The sequence below is a fragment of the Thermobia domestica genome, chromosome 17 (assembly GCF_964235325.1).
Source record: "Thermobia domestica chromosome 17, izTheDome1.hap1.1, whole genome shotgun sequence".
NCBI lineage: Eukaryota > Metazoa > Arthropoda > Insecta > Zygentoma > Lepismatidae > Thermobia > Thermobia domestica.
In genome coordinates, this window is record NC_137470.1 from 139,749,027 (window position 1) to 139,772,482 (window position 23,456).

Here is a 23,456-nt window from a genome sequence, read left to right on the forward strand (position 1 = left end):
CCTGAGACGTTAGAGGAGCACATCTACGAGCATGCCGGCTGTTTTTATCACGGGTGTAAAGTATGTATTACTACTGGCCGTAATCAGCCCATCTATGGCAATCCAGAAGACACCATGGAATTCCGTTATGAACGAACGCAACGAAAAAATGCAAGACTGCGTGAATTGGGGTACATTGTACATGAAATGTGGGAGTGCGAATTTAATCAGTTCTTAAAACAAAATCCTGCAATGGCGACGTATCTGAAAAATCACCCGTACATGAACCGCAGACCACTAAATCCAAGAGATAGCTTTTTTGGAGGAAGGACCAATTGCGTGAAATTGTACCACCAAGTCGACGAAAAAGCAGGGGAAGTAATAAAATATTTCGATATTGTCTCGCTTTATCCTTACATAAATAAGTGTGTTAAATACCCTGTAGGACATCCTAGAATTTATCTACAGGGTGATGAAAATATACCATCAATAAATAAAGTCAATGGTCTGCTCAAAATGACGATATTACCAAGTCGCCATCTTTATCATGGTCTCCTGCCTTACCGATGCAACAAGAAACTACTCTTTCCACTGTGTGCTGCGTGTGCCGAAGAAATGAACCCAGACCCTACAGCAACGTGTACACACAACGACCAGGAGCGAAGCCTCACTGGAACATGGGTATCATATGAAATACAGAAAGCAATAGAATTAGGATATCAACCGGTGGAAATCTTTGAAATTTGGGATTATGACATTGAACAATATGATCCCATCACGAAAACAGGTGGCTTGTTCACGGAATATATCAATACGTTTTTGAAATCAAAAATGGAAGCGTCTGGCTGGCCCAGTTCCTGTGTGACCGAAGAAGACAAATCAAAATTTATACAAAACGTCCTGGAGCGTGAAGGTATTGCATTGGATCCGTCCAAAATTGAAAATAATCCTGCACGAAGAAGTTTATCTAAGCTTTGTGTGAACGCATTATGGGGAAAACTTTCGCAACGTTCAAACTTTAGCCAGACCACAATGATTGATCGGCCGGAAGAATTTTATGAAAAGCTCACTTCCCCCGACATTAAACTCCATCAAATTGTACCCATCAATGATACGATGTTGTATGCGTTCTGGGAGTACAATGAACATGTGCCTGTTCAAAACCGAAACACCAATGTCGTGTTAGGTGCATTTACAACATGTCAGGCACGTCTGGAATTGTACAAGTACCTGGAAATGTTGCAGGAACGTGTTTTATATTTCGACACGGATTCTGTGATATTTACAGAAAAGCCCGGGGAGCCAACCATTGAACCTTCAACGTACTTGGGATGCTTATCGGACGAGATGGAGTCTTATGGCCAACGAGCATACATCAAGACATTTGTCAGTGGAGGACCAAAAAATTACAGCCTAGAAATATACAATCCAGATACCAACGTCACCAGCTACATATGTAAAATTAGAGGATTTACATTAAACTACAATGCAGGGCAGCAATTAAATTTCAATACGCTAAAAGAAATGATAACAAATCAATGCCGTGGACAAGTCACCATCACCATCCCCCATAAAATATGCAGGACTAAAGACCATACCATCGTCACACGCAAAGAAGAAAAAATGTACAGCATCCGATACACAAAACGTCGATTTAAAGAACTCAATTCTTATGATACGGTTCCGTACGGGTACGTTAAAAAACAGAAGATGGAACTGGAAAAAGAAGATGAAGAAGAAAAAACTGTAAACACCCAATGAGGCCGCCATTTCTTTTTTTCCTTTTCCTTTTTCCACTCCTTGACCACAAAGCAGCAACACCAAGAAGAAAAAAAATGAAGTACCCACAAGAGTTCATAAACCATCAACACCACCATCTGTGGAAGAAATGTAGTCATCTCGTATCCAAGGGGAAATATTGACCATAAAGCAGCAACACCTAAAAAAAAATGCAGTACCCAGAAGAGTTCATAAACATCCATCAGTGTTAGAAAAGCTGTCATCTCGTACCCGAGGAGGAAGATGAGCCTAAACAGATCCATCATTTACGAGTAAGTTTTATTTCTCTCTTATCAATATTGACTCGTTTTTATTGTTTCAGGAAAAAAGAAATTCATAAAGTAATCCGTTGTTTCTTCTTTTTCTTTACAGGATACGTCTACAAGATTCGAAGATGATGACACGTCCAACATATTCATTAACTAGATCCTGTATTTATTATGTTAATCACCTTGTATGAGAAGACCACATACCTTTCGTTAAAATACAACAAGTTGAAAAAAAATATGTTTTATTATTTCTTGAAACCCTGAACACTTGTTTTCAAATCATGGTAATCTTGAAATTTTAAGGTGGAAAATATATCCAAGATTTGGTTTACACGATTTTGTTCGAAAAATTAATTAAAGAATTTTATAATATCCAAAATTTGGTTTTTAATTTAGTTAAAAAAAATTGATTTGAAAATTTTCAAATGTGGTTTACATCTTTAGTTCAAAACTTGATTTTAAAAATTGGTTCGAAATTTTTTTTAATTTTTTAGTTCGAAAAATTTTGATTTGAAAATTTAGTTCGAAAGTTTTTAGTTTAGTTTGTTTTTTCGTTCGAAATATTTTTCATTAATTTTTTTTAGTTCGAAATTTTTTGGGTTCGAAAATTTTTAAAATTCTTTTTAGTTCGAAAATTTTTTTAATTTGAAAATTTAGTTCGAAAGTTTTTAGTTTAAAATTTTTTGTTCGAAAAAATTTGTTTAAATTTTTTAGTTCGAAATTTTTTTGAAATTTTTGTTTCAAAATTTTTAGTTCGAAAATTTTTTGCTTTAAAATTTTTAGTTTTGAAATTTTTTTAGTTCGAAAAAATTTTAGTTTAAAATTTCTTGCACTCTGCGGAACCGTTTCAAAAGAATCGGAGCAGTTTAGGTAAGAAAAAATCTGGCAACACTGTTTCCATTAATGAAGCGCTTACTGAGCAATAAATCGCTTAAACTCACAACAATGTGTTATAAGAAATCTACATGCGACAAGAACGGGACCCTCTTTCATCATTAGAGAATAAATGTATCCTTTTAGAGACACGCTAATTCAAGTACAGGATCTTCATACGTAAACATACAAGGTAACAGCCATCTTGCACATAAAAGGAAACGATAATATTTAAGATGAACTTCAGTACAGTAACAATAAAAGGGAACAAAATTCTAAAATCCCTGGTCAAGGGTGGATCGCCATCATATCACTCTGAATTTCCCGCATGGGCTGGGGCTAAGATCATGTGACTTCTATCAACCCAATCAAAATCGTGGTACCAAAGTACTCATCTTACACATAAAATGAAACAAATGAGTGAGGGGATTTCCCATGTAATCTGTTCACCGTGTGGCGGGTCTAAAATCATGTGACCTCTATCAACCAATCAGAATCGAGATACCAAAGTATACATCAGAAAGGACACCCTAATTTCAAAAATCCTAGGACCTAAAATCACGTGACCTCAGGTACCAAAGCACTCATCTTACCCGTAAAAAAACGAATTAGTAATGAATTTCCCTGCAAGGGTAAAACATGACGTCATACCATGTGACCTGTTCACCGTGTAGCGGGTCTAAGATCATGTAACCTCTATCAACCAATCAGTATCGTAGTACCAAAGTACTCATCAAAGAGGATATCCAAATTTCAAAATCCCAGGGTCTAAGATCACGTGACCTCTGTCAACCAATCAAATTCAAGGTATCAAAGCACTCATCTTACCCGTAAAAGAGAACATTTTTTAAAAAAAGTCCCAAAGCCTAAGATCACGTGACCTCTATCAGCCAATCAACATCGTGGTACCAAAGGATTCATCTTACCGTAAAAGGGAACGAATTTCAAATATCCCAGGGTCTAAGATCACGTGACAGCTGTCAACCAATCAGAATCACTCATCTTAGTCATAAAAGGGAACAAATTTCAAAAATCCCGGTCATAAAAGAGAGTGAGGGATTTCCCCGCGGGGTGACTCATGACGTCATACCACGTGACCTGAAAAATTTGAATTTCCCGCGTGGGCGGGGCCTAAAGTCACGTGACCTCTCTCAGCCAATCAGAATCGAGAAAATTTTTGCTGACTCGGCGCAATATAACGGGGGGCCTACTACTCATTAAATGTTATTTTGTGCATGAAAATAGAATTTCGGAGCAAGTCACAACGATCAGTAGTTTTTATGAACCTACGTACTCTTACAAGGGAAGTACTAGAAGTGGTACGCGCGGGAATATGCATGTGTTATATATTGTTTGATAGGTCACATCAAGTACACCTCACATGAGAAATATCTCGATTCAATGAGCCCTATAAGGGACATTGCGATTATTTGAAGATCCGAACAAGGCACGCCCCGAAACACCAGAAAATGTCGACAAAATAGGAAGCCATGATGTAATTGTTTTGAGACAATGTGTGTATATATAGGTTTTAAAGGTAGCTGAATACAGATCTGTCATCAAATGTTTACAAATCTAAATGGCGGACACAAATCACAAAAAACAAGCTATGGATCTGAAATTGGGTATATAGAGATATTCGATTTAACTGTGTATGAAATGAATCGGATATCTAAACTGCAAAATTCAAAATGGCGGATCCAAGGTGATGGACAAAGTGCGAAACACTGCTATGGAACTGAAAGAAGGTAGGTTAAGATTTTTGTGGTCGCGGAGTACGAATCCAATGTTAAAAGTGCGAAAAACAATATGACGGATCCAGTGTGGCGGACAAAAAGTGCAGAAGTACAGAATGGACATATGTGTATCGAGACGAGTAGGTATATTCCGATATGTGCTCAAACTACGCACGTATGTGGTCGTTTTAGACAATGGGTAGAGAGGTTAGTTGAATAGAAATACACTATTGTTTAAATGACATCTGATGACAGGTAATGGTTGGTGTACTATTGTATGTATAGGTGGGTAGAGAGTTTAGTTATATATAGAAATACACTATTGTTTAAATGACATATGATGACAGGTAATGGTTGGTGTATTATTGTATGTATAGGAGTTACACAAAAGAGATTAATAAAAGATGTCAAAGTTGTAAAGATAAATGATTAGTAAAAGAAAAGAAACAAACCTTGGGAACTTGTTGAACAATGGTAGATTGTTATAAAGAATAATAGAACTATACAATACATTGTAGGAAGAATTTTAAATAAAAGAAGAGAATAATAATAATAAAAAGAGAAATCTCACAGGTGCATGCTTTAAAAATAATAAAAGAGAAACCTTGGGAACTTGTTGAACAATGGTAGATTGTTATAAAGAATAATAGAACTACACAATACAATGTAGGAAGAATTTTAAATAAAAGAAGAGAATAATAATAAAAAGAGAAACCTCGCACCTGTGTGCTTAAAAGAATAATAATTTAGGTGACGAACAATGGTAGATTGTTATAAAGAAAATATTGTTATAAAGAGTGCCCCATTACTGTTCTTAAATGACTTGTCGGAAGAGACCACGTTATAGTTGGGAGCATATTGACTATAGCATGCTTAGCCTAGTCTATACAGAGGAAAGCAAAAGACGATGTAGAAAAAAAAAGTTCTTAAATGCCATAGAAAATGAAATCTTTAAGTTTGACCATTTACGATTATACCGGTTAGGCTAAAGGAGACGCTAATAATGGGAAATGAGTAAATTGGTGTAATGAGAGTGTGGGAGAAAACGGGAAAACTCCGAGAAAACTAACGAGCACGGTGTTTGTTTATGACAAAGTTTATATGGCGTGAGCTGGGATTGAATGAGGGACCCCAAGCACCGGAGGTGAATATATAGTATTGAGCCACTGCAATTCCCTTTATATATATATATATATATATATATATATATATATATATGAATTTATTATTAGAAAGAGGATATGAGATATAGACTTATAGTCAATTGTTGAATTGGAAAGACATAAGTAAAGTTTGGTTGTATTTTAAATTTAGTTGATAATTTTAAAAGCAAGGCTATGTAAGATGAGACTTACAAAATAACGTGGAATTGGAATTAATTGAGTTAATGTGGTGAATTGAATTGAATTGTTTTACGTTAAAGGCACCGCTACCTTAATTGCAAAATTGTAAATTGCCATGTATTTTTGCATGTACATAGAAGGTTATGTAATAGTGGTATGGCTTTAAATGCATAGTTGTTATGTAAGAGTTTCCCGATGACAGTTTTTTAATATTGGAAAGACCCCTTAACATTTATGACACGTAAATTACCATAGGTGCAAGTGTGCCATGATGATATATCCATTAGGCTATAAACATGAGTAATAAGTATTTGAAAAAAGTGGGAAGTAAAGAAATAACAACACAAACTTACATGTCCATGATTAATTAGACACATTTTTGCAACAGAGATAATTGGATTATTAGTAACCCACTGTGTCCTGAAACCAAATATACTTGTTAGCTAAAGAATTAGGCAAAAACCCCTTGTGATATTAGTTTGGATTAAACTAGTAACTTGCAGAGAAATGTTTTAATACCTAAAATTATTTAAATTGATACCTATAATGACTTTTATTGGCAATAGCAGTATTTGAGGGAGAGGGAAAAATTTAGGGGATTGTGCCCGCGACTTAAATATTATTATTATTATTATTGGAATTTATGATATGTTATAACTGTTGTATACTTATTGTGGTACTTAGCACTTTATATTGCATGGTAATGCAAGTTAGGGTAAAGGGAGATGATAATTAAGGACGTGGAAGGAAACGGAAGAATTCCGAAAAAAATCATGAACATAATATTGTTTATTATAAGGTTACTTAGTCAGAGAACGGAACTTGGACCAAATGTACTAGAGGAAATTAATTTAGTAACTGAATATTCCGACTTTTTAGTTTAGAATTTGTGTAGCAAAAGTAAAATAAAAGCGTTATGATAACTGAATATTGCGTTGCTAGTATCGCAAATACCACTGTTTCCTAGGAAAAACTGTTGCTTAATTTTTCTGGTATTTATTATGGAATTTCATATAGATGATATGAAAAGGTTAGATGATACGAATATGTGCATACAAACGTAATAAGGACGAAGCCTATTTGATATTTTAGACATATAGGGAAACACACAGAAATTTTTGTTGGGAGGGATACAAAGTAATTGTGTTAGCAACTGTTTGAAATCGATGATTTTTAAGGCCTTGTTGACAGTTGTATGTAGGTTACTTTTAAAAGTAAGGTAAAAATTGCAGAGAAAAATTAGTTTGATTATGAATGAAGGAAGGAAATTTTACTTTTGTTGAAATTATGGGTAAATTACAATATAGACATGATTTTAGGAGATTAGCTCCTCGGAGTTTTTACTGGTGGGGAAACAAATAAATAAATAATGAAATAACTATGGTAGATTAAATTATAGGCGCTAAGCGAATAAATATGAGAGTTATATTTGAGAAATAAGACTCACAATTTAACTGAGTAATATTTGTACAATATATATTTATTTTTGAGAATAGAACCGTGAATTGGTATTGATAGTTATATAAATGAATGCCTGAGTTGTTAAGAAACATAAAAATAAGGTCATACTTATTTTGATATATTTTTTAACAGCACGCTTGCTTAAATATAACCTTTGAAATTTTATAGTATTATTTGTTATTTATAAGTGTTGATTTTTGTTTGTTGCAGGATGGCAGAGCACAGAGAAATTGAAGTTCTCGATTTAAGCAAAGATGATAATGATGTAATTATATTAGATGACGAAGAGGAGGATGAAATAATAGCAGAAGATGTGAATGAATTAGCTGCCGAAGAGTAGGAGGATGAGATAATAGTAGAAGATTAAATGAATTAGCTGTCGAAGAGGAGGAGGAGGGGGAGGATGAGATAATAGTAGAAGATCTGATTGAATTAGATGCCGAAGAGGAGGATGAGGGGGGACAAATTAATAATAATTTTAATGTGGTGGAAAATGGAAATATTTTTCCAAATTGGTTAAATGACGAATTTTATAATATTGTGGTGGGATTAGGTGAATATTTACGTAGTAATTTTAATATTCATCTTTCACAATTACAATTAGAGTGTATATTGATGAGGTTAATTGATGATACGTGTAGTGAATATTATCGCTATGAACATCCAAATATGCAAGAGCAGTAAATATAAACAAAAAAAGAAAGAAAATGAAAAAAGAAGAAGACGAGCTATGGACATTGTTTCCCCTAGATGAGGAAACAAAGACTATTAATAATTATTGTGAAAAGAGTGGAGGCAATAGAAAAACAGATTAAAGAAAAGAAAAATGTAGAAAAAGAAAAGAAAAAAATTGTAGATATCGAATAAAAAAGTAAAGAAAAAAGAAATTAGAATAGAAATTTAATTTGAGTGTTTTATTAAATACGCTGTTTCTTTCCTTTTCATTCCAATGTGTTTACTTTAGGTAATTTGCACTGTGAAAAATCAAGTTTTAAGGTTGGTTGGTTGGAAACCTTTATAGCGACCACAATTTTATTTTGTTGTTTATCAGTGTTACCTTTCGGTCCTAGAAAGAGCGAAGCGATTGCATGTGAGGTAAGATATTGTATATTTACTGAATGAGCTTAGAAATGTGTTTCACAGGAATTTAAGAATGTCTGCATGCTGAAATTACAGGAAAAAAAGTCTATAGAAACCTTATAAGAAGAATAATGCTGAAAATACAATTTTGTAAATAATTCCCAATTGCTGGTTAAAGATGCTTTTTAAACTTAGATAAACTGATTAAATTAGAGAAAGTAGGAATAAAAGACAAATTTTAGGTAATGCGAGCTGGAATTGGACTAAGCATTCCAGCTATTTAAATATTCATTATTATTATTATTATTATTATTATTATTATTATTATTATTATTATTATTATTATTATTATTGTTATTATTATTATTATAGTTACTGGTAATCGTAAAAGAATTCTTAAAAAGTGTATCTTTGATCAACACATTGTCAATCATATCATAAAAGTCTAGCTACGAAAGCTTCTCATTTCAAAACTACGAAAAGAATTATCAAAGTTCTGTGTGTACAGTAAATAACATTAATAATTTATTTATAGTACATCATTGTGTAACATATTTACTGTTTAAGAAACAATAATTCAAACTGCAATTACATATTTTGTGCGTCAGTATTACAATGGAAGGACACTCTGTGATCTGTACCATGTTGTCAGCACAAGAAGCACGCGGATATGAAACTCCAAATGAAGTTTTATTTACGTGGGAAGTGTTAATACAATGTCATGCTACGGGTGCAAGGGTAAGCAATGAAGCTTATTCCAAGCTATTGCAGGCGTCGTTTATGCATTTTGGTTGTGATCCTCATGTTGTTTTGAAAAAATGTAAGTCTGGAAAAGATATTATTGATTTATATCATGTAGGTTTCTTTCGCCAAGATAATATAAAGAATTTAGCTCGTGAGAAGTTTATGGAACTTGTGTCTGAAGGAAAAACTAATAGTTTAACTACAGATGATTTTAGCGTGTTCATGGAAAAATTTATAATCTTTGCAAGTTCTAATACTAATTCTGTATCACAATCTAACATGCATGGGAGTGGTAAAACAAATGAATATTTTCGTATTGTTAATAGTACAACCAAACATTATACTTATTTTGGACTTACGGGAAAAGAAGTTACAATTGAACGTATGCAAACTAGTGGAATTGATGATCCTGAAAACTATATTCAGTTATTATTTGAATTTGTAAAGGAGCACGTTTCAAATGATGCCGACGATGATATGTATGTTGGTATAACAATAGAAAGTTCTGCTTCCATGATTAATAAACCAATATACATTTCGTGGCGTCAAAAGTCAGATTTAAGCTCCGACATTCTATTTTGTAATATTGAAAATGTATTAAATAGTAATGAAAATTATTTATTAGGTGATAAAGTAAATTTCAAAATTCATATTGTTGATTCACGTAAAGGTAGGGGACGATCTATGGGTTCAGCAGAATATTTTGATCTTGTAACACACATACAACAATGTACTATTCCTGTACAAAATGATGAGTATTGTCTTCCTAAAAGTATTGTCCTTGGGAAAGGTAGGGCTGATCATCGTTATAACTATGTATATGAATTGAAAAATCATCCTGAACGATTGACGAACCGAGCAAAGGATTTGTGTGTCAGTGCTAAAGTTGACATTGAAATCCATGATGGATGTACTATTGATGATGTGAAAAAGTTTCAAAATAAGCTAGCGCCTCATTATAAAATTGTTGTTTACGAAAAAAAATCGTTTAACTCGAAACTACAATGTAATTTATCCTGGAACACATGCATCAAAGAAAATTTTAATTTTGTATACTGAAGGACACTATGAATTAATTACTAATATTACAACACTATTAAACAAAAAAGTTATTGTCAGTATTGTTCGGAAGGTTATTATCATACAGAAAACCATAAGTGTAACTTCAAATGCACAATGTGTGAAAAGTATCACAATGTTTGTAATAATGATAATAATATTAAACTCGAGTGCATTGATTGTCATAGACTGTTTTCTAGGGATGAATGCTTTGCCAATCATAAAACGATAAATGTTTACGGAAAGAGTTTATGCGAAACAAAGAAAATTTGTGTCCAATGCGGTTATATGGTTGACATGCGTTCACGCAAGTCTGAACATGAATGTGGTGAACGTTATTGTAAAACATGTTATACATATGTAAGCGTTGACCATATTTGTTTTGTTCAAATGGCTATGATGCAGCATATAGATACCTTTTTGTACATCATCTTTGATGTAGAAACAATGTTGCTTCCTAAAAATGAACAGGGAGAACAAGAACATCACGTAAATTTCGTAAATTGTATTCATGCCTGCTACAAGTGTAAGGACATGAAACTTGATGATACATGCTTTGTATGTGGAGATAAAAATGGATTCCGTTCGTTTGATTTCCACAACATTGATGGATTTGTTAATCATGTATTAATAACTCGACCAATGTTTAAAATAATCATTGTGCTTTCCCATAATGGCAGTAATTATGATATGCAATTCTGTGCTAAAACTTTGATAATAAACCATCATTTTACACCTGAAGTAATAATGTCGGGGCAAAAAATTGTTGAAATGCGTTTAGGACAAAAGATTTACTTCCGTGACACATATTTATATAGGCAAAATTCCTGAGCTAAAGTATTTTGATCCTGATTCAAGGAGCACTGAATATCGAAACCAACTTATCATCTGGCACGAAGAACGTGCTGCAAGTAATGAGGAGTATGATCTCCAAAAGGAAATGAGGGAATATTGTAGAAAAATGTGAAAATTTTAGCAGAGGTTGTCATTAAATTTTCAAACTTAATTGAAGACAAAACAAATGGTATCCAATGTTTTATCGCCGTGCCAACTATTGCTAGTTTGGCAATACTAACATATCGTACCTTATATTTACCCAAAGAAATTATTCCAATTATTCCACCCTATGGGTTTGACCATTGTGATCGTCAAAGTCTAAAGGCAATGTATTGGCTACGATACTTAGAACGTACTACTGGTAATGAAATTTTCCATTCTGGGAATGGCTTGGAAAAACAATTTGGAAAATATAAGTTCGATGGATTTGAAAGTAAAACAAATACAGTTTACGAATTTCATGGGTATTACTATCACGGGTTTTTAAACTGTTATCCTACACTACGACACGTGTCCCTAGATTCCACCTCTAAGCAAGGTACATCACTACAAGATCGGTATGAAAACAACACTACAAAAATAGCATTTATTAAAAAATTAAATCTTAATGTCATTGAAATGTGGGAATGTGAATAAGACCACATGGTAAAAAATGACAAAAAATTACAACAGTTTATTCAAACACAGTGTCATGATTTTGTCGACAATCTGGTACCTAAAGATAGTTTTCATGGTGGACGTACCGAATGTTTCAATGCATTGTACGAATGTACCAGCGAAGCATTTGTGGCGTATTATGATATAACTTCGTTATATCCTTGGGTGATGGCACGTAAACCATTGCCAATAGTTAAACCTAAAATATACAAGGGGCTCTTTCCTTTCTTTACATGCCGTCAAAGAATTCTCTTACATCTCCTCAGCCTCCCTCACCATCACTTAGCTATCATTCTATGTCATTTAAACAATACTATATTATCTACATTTACACTGTTTCTAAATAGAACCAACTAAGTTATGTGATATGTCTTTTAACTTCCTACGGGCACAGCATTCACCCAAAGTAATCTATCAATTTTAACTTTCAATATCTTCTATTGTATTAATCCTAGAAGAATAAAAATTATGTGACAGTTAGATAATACTTCTCTGTTTCCAATTTAACCTTCTCCCATTGTCTGGGGGCGACCCCCTGGGGAAAATTTTGGTCTGAAATTACAATACCAACTACTGAGACGAGCCTGGGCTCAATCTCGGTCTCCTATTAATTTCCAAAAGGACATCACGATCTCGAATTAGAGACGAGATCGAGACTAGTCTCGGTGTAGGAACCATTCCTACTCATGTGAGTGGACATTCATCATGCATATGGCTCAAAAGTGTACACAGCATAATTTGAAATCAGAAAGAGAGTTGTGCAAGCATAACGAGGTTTTAAACTCCAACGCGCACTTTTCGCTGTCATTCTTTGGATCTTCAGACCGTATCTGCAAATAATCGCAACGTACCCTACAGGCGCCATTCAAGCGAGATGTTACAGATGTAAAGTGTACTCGGTGCGAGTTTTGAACGAAATATAACACATGCCGATCCCTGCGTATCTTTTCTAGAGCGGGGAGGGAGATGGTAGTAAAATAATTACTGTCTATGATTACATTCTGTTAGTATCACAAAACTTCCATGTGTGCTACAAAACTTGCTCTGCATTCCGTGCCTAATTTTTGGCATGATTGTATAGCAAAACACACTCCCTGTTTATTGTAAAACATCACCTGCCTCTACTTGCCCCGTTAAGTACTATAGGTATTTTTCTACTATATGTCTAAGAATAACATATGTCCGTTCTGTACATTTTTTTTCATTTTTCGTCCTCCACATTCAATTCGTACTGTGCGACCACGAAAACATTTACTCAATTTCAGTTCCATAGCAGTGTTTTGCATTTTGACCACCATATTGGATCCGCCATTTTGAATTTTACACTTTTCGGTATCAGATTCATACATAGCGACGACAAGTGTCTCTATATACCCAATTTTAGATCCATACCTATTTTTTCAAATTTGTGTCCGACATCTTGGATCCGCCATTTTGATTTATAACATTTGATGTTAGATTCGTATTCAGCTACCTTTCAAACCTATACATACCGCGTCTCAAAACAATTACATCATAGCTTCCTATTTTGTTCATGTTTTCTGGTGTTTCGGAGCGTGCCTTTCACTGATTTTCAAATGTTCGCCACGCCCCCTACAGGCCCCATTCAAGTGAGATATTTCACATGTGAAGTATACTCGGTGTGACATTTCCAACGATATATAACACATGCAGATCCCCGTGTTCCACTTCATGTATTTCCCTAGTGAGACTACTTGTCCCCACGTCACGGTCAACAGAACTGCTCAAAAACGAACTGCCTTAAATAACATTTAAAAATGAATATAGTAAAATATAAGGAGAAAAATGCTGCAAATTAGAAATAAAACGTTGGGCAGTAATGCGTGTTGTGTTGATAAATAAATATGAAAATAACGAATATACAGGCTGGCCCAAAAGTATGTATACACCCCTACATTGATCAAGTATAACATTCTAGTTTATGGATTTATTTGCTTCGACTGTTGTGGGCTTAAGTTACAAGTAAAAAAGACGGTAAGAACAAATATAAAAGAGGCTAGGTCTACCTGTTTGATAACAATAAGAAATGATATAAAATACAGTGAGCTGATCAGTACGGGACTGTATACCCACTTTTGGGCCACACTGTATAATATTAATAAAAATAGTAATAACAGTAACAATAGATAAAATATATAATAACAATGAATAGTAATAATAGGAAGAAAGATTAACGTTTGAGGCGAACTTTAACACGTGGGTCAAGTACCGCCCACTCAGTATCCATCAGATCGCCTTCCACCATGTCAAATTCAAAGAAACTGTAGTTTTTTAACTACTCTGGGCCTGGTTGTAGCTACTGATGACTAGCGACAAAATATCACAAAAAGATCCATGTTTAATCATCTAGAACCATTCAACTCCAAAATCTATCTGTCGTTACGACCATTGTTGGCACTAGCAATTGTTGTATACGAATAACAACTTGCTAAGCTCCATGTTTGAACTGTTTTACCATAATGCAGAAACGATTTGTGTCAATCTCTACAGAGTTTGTTCTGAAAGTAATGTCAGTAAGTCTATTAAAAATCATTTACTGAATTATCGTTACAAGTATTTGAAAATCTTCAAAATAGTCTCCTTTTGCGCCGATATATCGGCTCCAGCGGAACTTCCAGCTCTTGGATGCGTTGCAGTAGTCGTCCTCCGGAATGTCCTTTAATGCTGCGGTGCAAGCTGCTTTGATCTCGTCCCCTGTCTCAATATGCTTGTCTTTCAGGGGTATTTTGAGGCGTGAAACAGAAAAAAGTCGGAGGAGCCAAGTCCGGGCTGTACGGGGGCTGGGGGATCGTTGGCACTTCCGCTTTGACCAGGTAGTCGGTGACGATGAATCTTTGTTCCAACGAGCGCTGCATTTTCACTTGCACAAGATCAAAAAATAACTCCCATGGACAAAGATTCATTGCCCGTCCTCACTTTCCAGATACTGAGAGACGGGGCGCTACTTAGCTGGATTCCTCCACTATCAGTTTGAACCGGTTACACTGCGTCACAATAAATTCACTGACTTTACTTTTAGGACATATCCTGTATATGATGACTATCGCGTAATCCCTGACCCTATAATTCACGTAATTTCTTGTCTTTATTTCCAACGATTCAGAAGAAACCTTCCATCTCTCCGCTGCGTCCACCATATTGAATTCGTCCTCCATCACGGACCTGTTGAATTTCTTTAATTCATGGGAAAAGAAACGTGTACTTATTCAGGATACAAAGAAAGCCTTCGTTCACAAAATTTCGTACGTGGTATTTACCTAAATCCATGTGTCCGCCATATTGAATTCGCCTATTAGTCCCTTTCGAGAGGAATTTCTCAAATCAATGATATATTTGAGTTCTGTAAATCAAAAGCCTCTATGTACCAAATTTTGTTCATTTGTATTAGGAAAAACTTTTTTTTCTGCGAATCCGGAATATTGATTTTACTTCTCTTCATTTTGGGGGATGGATTTCCCAAAACATTGTGTAATGAATATAATGTTAGGTTTCTGTATATTTAAAAGCCCTCATATACAAAGTGGCGTGACCATAAATCTATCGGTTGAAAACAAGCTCTTCCCTTCTCCCTGTGGCCGCCATATTAAATTCCTGTAAATATGTATTTTGTGCCTCAAAATTTCTCATTAAGTAAATTTTGTGAGTTCATATTTAACGAATGAGTAGCTAATATAATACTAATAAAATAGTCCATGTAATAGTAACAATACACGGTTCGTCAATACCTTGTTCTACCTTACATGTTATTGGTCAGTTCCCTGGAACAAAAGAAAATTGATAGGAGGACTGTAACCACACTGAGGTTTCACTGAAGGTATTGGTAAAAGCCTCATTGAAATCGATCAAGTAGTTTTTGAGATACTAAAGGACAAATATACCTACTCGTCTTCATTAGAATTCTAATAGTATTGATATGTGATAAGCTTTATGTAATTAATAGATGGCATATGTTTTGTTATAGGTACAGGTGAATAATTTTGGAGATTAGATGTGGTATAGAAGAAATATGCAGATGGTAATTAGGACCCTAAATAAGCTCCACAATAAAATAAATTTTGTACACTGAAATATACTGTAGTGGCGTGTTTTTAGATTTTATCTTTAATACTCACAGTTAGTTAATATGCATTTTGCTGTAAACAGCTCGAAGGGTTTCTCATCATATCCACAAATCGCAGTAATGTGTTGCATTGATTTTTCTTTTTGGAAGAGAGATTGCCGACTTCCTTCTTCGAAGGGAGATGGCGACTCACTGTTAATTAAGATAACAAAGGAATTAAAGTATTTTTAATGACATACAGTATTGTCGAAGATTCTGGACTTTTGAAATGAAGTGAAATAAAAATTACACGTTCCACAGGTGTGTCCTTTAGGCTGAAGAAGACGGGTAAATGGTTATGAAAGAACTGTAGTGACAAGCATGTGGGAGGAAAAGTAAAAACCTACGAACATGATATTGTCCACCAGAAACTAGCATGGTCTGGGATCGAACCAGGGATCGCAGAGATTATTCTCGAGTTCTGTTCCTATACCTAGATGCAAATGTTACTACAAAATACTACTTCGTTATTGCTATTAGGTATAGGATTCGAAACGTATGGAAGTGGTTGTTAAGTTTAGCGCCCCATTCCGCAGCGAGGCTATATAACACGTGGACCTACTGATTAACGTAGAATCCAAACCACATAGCTCTTGCAGGGAATCGAACCGGGTCTCCCACGCCAAAGGCGCCTAGCCACGACGAAACTCACGCACGGAAGTATTGGTACTTTCAGCACTTGGCTAACATTAACATGATATAAAAATATTCTCACTCCAAAAATGATCACCAAATATGACTTTTAAACTTACCGAAGAGCTCGTCCGAAAGAATTAAACTCCTGTTCATGGCAATGTTGCCGAAGATGCTGGATTTTTGTTTTTTTATTTCCTGGTACACTTTAGCAGAGGGGAAAAAATATGAGATATCAACAAGAGATTACAGTAAAATGTTATTGCAGCGAACTTCAGTTTAACCCTTTCAGGACGAACGGATCAAGGGTTAAGCCAGCAGTTTAAACCTCCATAGTTCGGACCCTAATTAACCTAGAGAGATGATTTAGGTGTATTTCTTCAGGAAGGACGAAACTTTCCAACGGTGTGCATTTCTGTTACATAGGGAGTCCCACAGCGAAAGGGAAGAGAGGAAAATTTCGCTGTCTTAGTTTCCCCTCCCCCTCAGCATTTGGGAGGGGGGAAACTTGTTCCTAATTGTCACAGAGATATAAGACATATCTCGTTGGAAAGCATAGCAGACAGATTCCAATGAGGTAACTTTTGTGCCACTCATGACCAACCCCTAAAAGAAGAAGAAAGTCAAAAAGTTGGGGAAAAAACTTCGAAGTTTGTGCGGCTATGTCAACACTATTATTTGTCGTACACAAGGAGGGCACCGAAGTTACCTTGTTGAAATCATGTTCATTGTGCTTTAAATGAGGTATAACTCATATCTCTGTGACAATTACAGGCGTCGCAAGGGCTGCCATCGAAAAGTATACAGGATGGTTCACGTAGGGATGATGTTCCGAAGTTTTTTGCTCCTTTGTTATACGCCCTTCATTTTTTGTACAATGGTCACTAATGTCTGGCGTATATGTGAGAACTATTGTTTCCTGCGTACGACAAATAACAGTGTTGCCCTAGTCCCACAAACTTCGATTTTTTTGGGGGGGGGTACGGGGGACACAAAAATTACCTCGTTAAAATCTGTGTCCTATAAGATTTCCAACGAGGTATGGGTATATATCTAACAATTAGGGGCGTCTCTAAGGCTGCCAACGTTAGAGTAGACCAAAATGTCGAAAAAATTCTACAGAGCGATTCTCGTAGGAAACACGTTCGGAACTTGGTATTGAACTTTCGCCCTTCATTTTTCTTACATGAACCCAACACATTGTTGCAGGCCGAAACTATGGAGTTAGGCAACCAGTACAGAAGTTACGTATGGCGGGTTGACAGACGTTGCACGCGCTTTGCTTAAATCTGAATGGCAAAACCTATTACATGCTGGTAACTTCAAAGGAATCAAGAGACACAGTGAGAGGTACTCGGACGGATATAGATTATTAGAAAAAAATAAACATTTCCACTTGATATCGTGTTACTTCTACGAATTTGCTACAAACTCACTCCAACATCTATATAGCAATTCACTTCCTTTGTGAGTCTCCTATCCTTTACTTACTTGAGACATGCACAGTGGGAAGGAGATTCATGATCATAACAGAACGATGCGCTGATTAGATAGCACAGGTTCAGCTAGTAATAATAAAAACAGGAAAAGAGAACAATGCATTGAAGGTTCGATATATACGCCGTTTTGTTCTGATAACCACCTTCGATTTTCACTATATACCAGAATAATTTTATTCTTTTTTTCCTCCGTCGATATTTTTATTGAAACCGGACAATGGCAGGTCCAGGACACATTAAAACTCAAACTTATTTTTGAACTTACGTGCACCACCTAATGTTTGATTTGTCCGAACGTACTCACTTCGTTTTAAAACTAGAGTAGCTTTCGCATCATGAAAAATTAAATATTACCAATAACTATGTAATTAACGTTCTTTTATGAGCTATATTGTTTACATTGGCCCTCCATTGAGACATTTAGTGATTAAGATAGAAAATGAATTAATGTAAACTTCACAAGATTCAAAGCGTATTTTTCATAAAATTGTTTTCCTTAAAATTCATACTTTTATTAAAATCTATCTGAAAATACCCATTCTTCAGATGGGGGATATATTTGGAAGTCAGCACCTATGGGAGTATCTCCAGTCATTTCAGCGACCGCGAAAACTATGGATTTGACACTAATAACGGTCATTTTGGAGTAATTTTACATGTCTCGGTATCTCCCCCGGTAACCTCCGGCCCCGAAAAGACTGAGTAGAATTTGGAAGTTAATGCGATCGGAGATTCACTATTTATCTCATCAACCGCGAAAACTATGAATTTGACACTAATATCGGTCATTTTCTACTAATTTTACATTTTCCGGCAAACGACCGACATGAGACCCACTGGTTCGAATTGTAAAAAAAAAAAAAAAAAACGCTTCGCCATGGTTTGGGGCTTGGACCAAGGTACCTATGACCAAAATTTGGTAGCTCTCGATCCACTCGTCTGGTCCCCAAGCCGCAGAGAGACCAACACACAAACAGACTCTATTTTATTTATATTAGATAAATAAATACCAGAACATTTTAAGCGTCATCCCAAACACTAAATGAATCTAACGCGAAAAATGAACACCGTCAAAAAACTTTATTATGACTAGAAACCGGACGTTAGGCAAAATGCCTATTCTTTAATATTAAAGATACAATAAGAAATAACGTTTTAAAGTTTATACGAAGGGTTATAGTTTCGATTTAAGCCAATTTTATTTTGCTTATTTCGCCCTTTACTGCCTAAATAATTGCTTTAGTGCCTAATGTTGCCTATTCTGTGCATTTTCTTCAAAATAAGCCTTCATTGGAAAAATATATAATTTATATAATATAAATAACACACACACACACACACACTTGTAAACACAAGCATGTGCTACATTACAATGGAATGGGTATCAAGCTTCGTTTTTATATATTCAGTAAAAGATGTTAACAAACAGGTATGTTTCTATATTTTTTGAACATTATCTATGACTTGAATCTATTTTTTTAAATTGTATTGATTATTTATCTTCATTATTACGAGTTACATTTTAGGGCCTATTTTCCAGGTTTTTAATGCCTAAACATCCGGTCTCTAACTATGACTTATTTCAGCCTTAGATACCTAGACTACAGTAAGTCGGGAATAGAAGTTATTCTTTTCTTATGAGACACTGTAGGAGACGTCATCAGAGATCACAATCAAATATGGTACAGTAAGCCCTTTAGCAGTGGTCCTGTAATCCAACTCTCCTGGAGATTAAATAGTGTAGTACAGCGTAGCCAGAAAATCCCTTTACACATGAACTAAATATGTGTAACAATGTAAGGAGTTAATGTATTTAAGATTTGAACCTCCCACCCTGATTATTGATATGGCAACATTGATCTTCACGTGAATTGCCGCGTAAGTGTCACACGACTTCCCACAAAGGGAGGAGAATAAAGTCTGTGCGTTGACCAGTTCATTGTCTCGCCTTTCTGTGTTTGGTGAACAACAATGGCAGATACCAGCGACTTCACTTTCGAGGAGCGCTTGTGTGGGTCCATGAACAGAGGCACAACAGCAAAAATACGCCACACATGATGGATAAGTTTCGCGAACGGTTTGGTAAGGAGCCACCAATTCGTCAGACTGATTAGATGAGAGAAGAAAGCTTTTCGCCTGGGAAGTGTTTTGTATGATCCTCATTCTGGTCGTCCCATCAACCCGAAAGGAAACGTGTGTAGAAAACTTAAGAGCGTCAGTGATGCGCTCACCCTGCAAGTCGACCAGAAACAGTTATTAAGTATTTTTAGTGCAAGGGAGAAATTAAGTGCAGGTGTAAAGAGACTTTCTGGCTACGCTGTACTCTAAGAGTTGATCTTGGTTGATGGTCTGAGGACAACCCAGTTATAACAGCTTCAGGTTCCAATCCGTGCTTCGGAGCCCACGTTAATTGTAAATCCTGTCCTTCATAGGGAGGCAAGAACGGTAAAGAACATCCCCGCTGTGCTATAGGTATTTTTCTACTACATGTGTAAGAATCACATATGTCCGTGCTGTACATATTTTTTGCACTTTTTGTCCGCCACATTGGATTCGTCATATTGCATTTTGCACTTTTAACATTGAATTCGTACTCAGCGACAACGAAAACCTCAACATACCCGCTTTCAGTTCCATAGCAGTGTTTTGCATTTTGTCTGCGATCTCCTTCGTGGCTAAGCGGTTAGCGTATGCGCCTTTGGCGTGGGAGACCCGGGTTTGATTTCCGGCGGAGCTCATGTGGTTCGAATTCCACGTTACTCAGGAGGTCCACGTCTCATATAGCCTCACTGCTGAACGGGACGTTAAACTAAAAATCAACTCAACTCATTTTGTCCACCATCTTGAATCCGCTATTTTAAATTGTACACTTTTGATACCCGTTTCATACATAGCGACGTCGAATATCTCTATATACCCAACTTTAAATCCATAGCTTCTTTTTTATATAATATTTGTGTCCGCCATGTTGGATTCGCCATTTTGATTTGTAAACATTTGATGTCAGAGTCGCCTTCAGCTACCTTTTAAACCTATATATATCACGTTTCAAAATAATTACATCATAGCTTCTTATTTTGTCGAGTTTTTTTTTTTTCTGGTGTTTCGGAGCGTGCCTTGTTCTGATCTTCAAATGGTCACTACGACCCTTTACAGACCCCATTCGAGCAAGATATTTCACATGTAATGTGTACTCGGTGTGACCTTTCCAACGATATCTAACACATGCAGGTCCCTGGGTACCGCTTCTAGTACTTCCCTTTTTAGTCTTTTACTATTGTGTGTATTCAAATATTCAAAAGCTGTATTACGTCTTGTTTGAAATATACACATGTATAATAGTATGTAATACATGACAATAATATATGCAAAAATGTTGGATCTTTACTTGTAATTTGTAAGAAACTATAATAAAACAAAAAGATTCTTGCGGGATAGGAACAAAGTAATAATTAAATGTTTTAATTAGTAGCAAATTTAATTTTGAATCTTGAAAACAGGTCTAAACGATTTTCATATAACTACAGGATACCAAGAAAATTATTAGCACCTCTTCCTAACAGTGCAATGCCTTTTGATTGAACTCTAAAGAGAAAAATACGTAGTACCGTAGTTGACGTTATCAAATCAAAGGAGTAGAAAAAATATCTGGAGTATACATGAGAGAGAGAGAATTTCAAAATAATATTAGTGCACGTTTACTCTTATGATAACTTATTCATCAGTAACGGATTACAGATCTATTACAAATAACTTAGTTCTTTAGTAAAAAGTAGCAAAAAAGTTTCACTGATCTTACATATTTTCATTTACTAATGGGCAAGTTTTATAAACGCATTCTATACTACGTATATAGTGTACGACTTAGACACCAATATGTAAATTAGCCACATCTGTTTAAATTTCCGCTTTTTGTGGTCAAGCTTAGAACCAAGCCTCTTTTGTTTTAAAAAATAATAAAATGGGGACTAGTCCACTATAGAAAAACAAAAAAATCAAATGAAAAAATTAAATCTTTAAGTTTTACGTCCCACGGTTATGCCGGTTAGGCTAAAGGAGGCGGTGATAATGAGAGATGAGTGAAATGGTGGAATGAAGAAAGTGGGAGCAAACGGGAGAACCCCGAGAAAACCCACGAGCACGGTGTTTGTCCACCACAAAGTCCACACGGCGCGAGCTGGGATCGAACCAGGGACCCCAAACACCGGAGGTGAACGCTCTACCACTGAGCCACCGCGCCCCCCTATAGAAAAACAAGAGACATTGAGATGAGAAATTTATTTAAAGAACTCTCTTTTTTTTTTTTTAATTTCTGGAAAAGGTGGTGCTGAAATTGAAGCCCTCCAGTGAAGGAAATAATTTGAAAATTAAATTTTATTTTTTTTCAGTATTTATTATTATTTCATCCAATGTTCTGTGTTCAAATTTGTAAAATTTGACTTTAAAAGAAATAAATTAAGTCTCGGAGAATATATGACAGCAGATACTCAAGATTTTCAACGTCTCTTGATATGAGTATCCGCCTTCATTTCTTTGATATCTTCTAATGATCATCTTTCAGTTACAAAAATCCCTTAAACGTTTTAATCTATCTATATTCTATTTGGTTAAATCAATGATAATTTGAACGTGAAATGCAAAATTTATATATTTTCAATACTTTTATTTGCTACAAAATTGAGAAAATAAACAAAGCGCTTAATTATAGTGTAAAAGATTTATTGTTACAAATGTTTAGAAAAAAATATCTGTATAGAGATGGGGAGAGGGTTTCTTCGTCATTTACAAACTTCTAAGAGCACCAAATTGTTGAGAAGTAGCATCAGATTTCCATAATTTATTAATAATATGAATAAGTTGACGTTCATCCGCATTTCATAATAGATCATTATTCGCGTTAATTTTCCACCTTCAAATTTTTCTGCACAAGTAAAGAAATAGACACACGACTCACGATTAAGATTTGCAAAATCTCACAAAATACATAAATTAAATATTAGAACAACAATTAGGTTAATTCATACATGAATTTGGGTAGTTCCAATTATCTTACTTATTTTGCTTAAATGTTGCGTTATCCTCGGTTGGTGGGATGGAGTCTCTTTCAGTCTTTACATCTGCTGAAGGATTAGCAGTTTCTGTAGCATCTGACGGATCTTGAGTTGAAGGAATATTTTCAGTTTCTTGATTCGACGACTTTTGCAAACGTTCAGCTACTACATGTGCAATTACCTTCAAAACATAAGCCTTTATGGCTTCCTGTTCTGCTGTCAGACTACGTGTGGATTTGGTTGTTTTTGCTGGTGTTTTCTCACAAATGTTGGTGCAACTAATCTCTTGATTATTACCACTAGTAAATGTAGTATATTTGCTGGTTATTTGATTTT

The 23,456-nt window shown here is 35.3% G+C and overlaps 1 long non-coding RNA gene across 3 annotated transcripts in view; it reads left to right on the forward strand.

The window, feature by feature from the left end:
• LOC145674374 (uncharacterized) overlaps window positions 1-23,456 on the forward strand; it is a 212,882-nt gene that overhangs the window by 184,449 nt on the left and 4,977 nt on the right. For 2 of the 3 annotated variants that reach the window (XR_014128910.1, XR_014128909.1), the window contains one exon: window positions 7,651-8,460. The exons of the other annotated variant lie outside the window; for it this stretch is intronic. This is a non-coding gene — a long non-coding RNA (uncharacterized LOC145674374). Of the gene's footprint in view, window positions 1-7,650; window positions 8,461-23,456 lie in introns of those variants that run through there. 3 annotated transcript variants of the gene reach the window in all.